Source organism: Oryzias melastigma, linkage group LG24, assembly GCF_002922805.2.
Source record: "Oryzias melastigma strain HK-1 linkage group LG24, ASM292280v2, whole genome shotgun sequence".
Taxonomy (NCBI): Eukaryota; Metazoa; Chordata; class Actinopteri; order Beloniformes; family Adrianichthyidae; genus Oryzias; species Oryzias melastigma.
This window is the reverse complement of record NC_050535.1, coordinates 9,039,965-9,041,903: the sequence shown is the minus strand read 5'-3', so window position 1 is coordinate 9,041,903 and position 1,939 is coordinate 9,039,965. Positions and strand designations below refer to the sequence as shown.

Genomic DNA, 1,939 nt, shown 5'->3' with positions numbered 1-1,939 from the left:
GCTGTAGCGAGTTCTGCTGTACCGAGCTAGCTAGCTCCACTTTATCAAGCTAGGAAGCTTTGCTGTGTCGAGCTAGCGAGCTTTGCTGTAGCAAACTAGCAAGCTCTGCTGTAGCATGCTTGTGAGCTTTGCTGTAGCGAGCTCGGTTGTAGCTTCTCCATTGTAGTGATCTAGTGAGCTTTAATTTCCACCGGGCGGCTGGCTAGCGTAGCGAGCTAACCCACTGAGTGCCCACTTTTAGCTAATGTGGGGAAACACAAGTGGGGCCACCACAGAAACTGTGGACAAACCCATTTGGGGCCACCAGTCTCCGCCCACTTTTAAACTTTATGGGCCCACTTGGCCTTTCTGGCTGGGAAATACGACGATTTACCAAATAAAAACCTAGAAAATAAGACAATTTCATGAATAATATTTATGAATCCAGGGTTCTGAAGATGAGAACTTGGCTGATTTGATAAAAAAATAATTAAAACTTTTTTTTTTTTTCACATGACAAATCATTCAAATGTAATATACTGTGGTCTATTAGTGAGCATCAATGTACATCGTTTTTTTTACAGAGACTTCTGGGAAGTTTGTAGGGCACCGGATTGTTGAATTGTAGATTTGGACAACCCTATGAAATTGTGAACACACTTTGGAGTGCTCTAAGAAGTGAAGGAATTCAGACACAGACTTACTGAGGTGTTTTCAGAGCACATGATGGGTCAAATGCCGGATAAAAGGAGGAATTTTCAGCTGCTGCCCCACCATACTGCCTACAAATCAGCTGCGGTGAGAATTAAGAAAAATCTCACAAAAAACAATAAACTGTGCGAAATAAAATAATATGCTCCCCTCATCAACATTTTGATCATAAATCAGTATTTGGGCATAAAATCCAAGTCCCTTATGGCTGCAGACTCTGTAGGGTGTGTCAGCTTTACACACCTTTATAATTCATGCACACAAACATGTGGATGTGCAGCAGCAACACACAGCAGCAGTTAGGAGGTCAAGTGTGCCTCGCCGTCGCAAAGCCGCTTTCTGTCTGCCTGCATCTGTCTGCGTCTTACACTTGAAATAAGTTGTGACTCACATACAGTTGCACTCAGATGCACATTCTTCGTCTCTGAGTCATCACAGCTTTTTTTTTTTTTTTTTTAAGGGGCTTATTTCATATTACATGATTAGAAGACTTTGTTTAAGTTTAAGGCTGTGAAAAGTTCTTTTCTTTTCATTAAAGAAACTTTGTTTGTGCCAGCATCTTCCCGCTGAAGCCTCGTCTGGGTTATTTAGCATTTAGGTGAGACTTTTTCAATCTAACAAGCTAAACCATGTGTCAAAGTCAAGGCCCGGGGGCCGGATCCGGCCCTCCGAGTAATTCTATCCGGCCCTCCAGATCATTTTATTTCATTGTTATTTATGGCCCAAAGTTATCTTGTGTTCATTTTTAACTTGTATAATTTTGACAAAATATATTTTTTGGAGAGTAAAACATTTAAAGTTATTTAAGGTTTATGTTAATTTATTCTGGAATAGTATTATTATTATATACAATAGTATTATTCAGAATTATGTTAAAAAGTTACAGTTTTAAAGTTTTAAAAATGGAAATTCTGCCAGACTATTTTAGTATTAACTAAGATTTTTTATGTTGTTTTGGAGTTTAGCTAACATTTCAGCTACGCGCTACCTGTTTTGGCTAATTTGGGCTTTTTTTTTGTTTTTTAGGCTGTTTTGGAGTTAGGCTAATATTTTTGGCTATTTTGGCTAATTTAGGATTTTTTAGATTTTTTAGATTGTGCCACTGAAGTTTAGCTATTTTTTTCAGCTATATGCTAGCTGTTTTGACTAACCAAATTTGTATTCCATCCATCCATTTTCTTGACCGCTTCATCCCGTTCGGGGTCGCGGGGGTGCCGGAGCCTATCCCGGCTACTGAAGGGCGAAGGCG

General features: G+C 39.4%; 1 protein-coding gene across 2 annotated transcripts in view; it reads left to right on the top strand.

Annotated features, from left to right (window-relative positions):
* adgb (androglobin) overlaps positions 1–1,939 on the top strand; it is a gene marked incomplete in the record, with an annotated part of 40,286 nt that overhangs the window by 15,550 nt on the left and 22,797 nt on the right.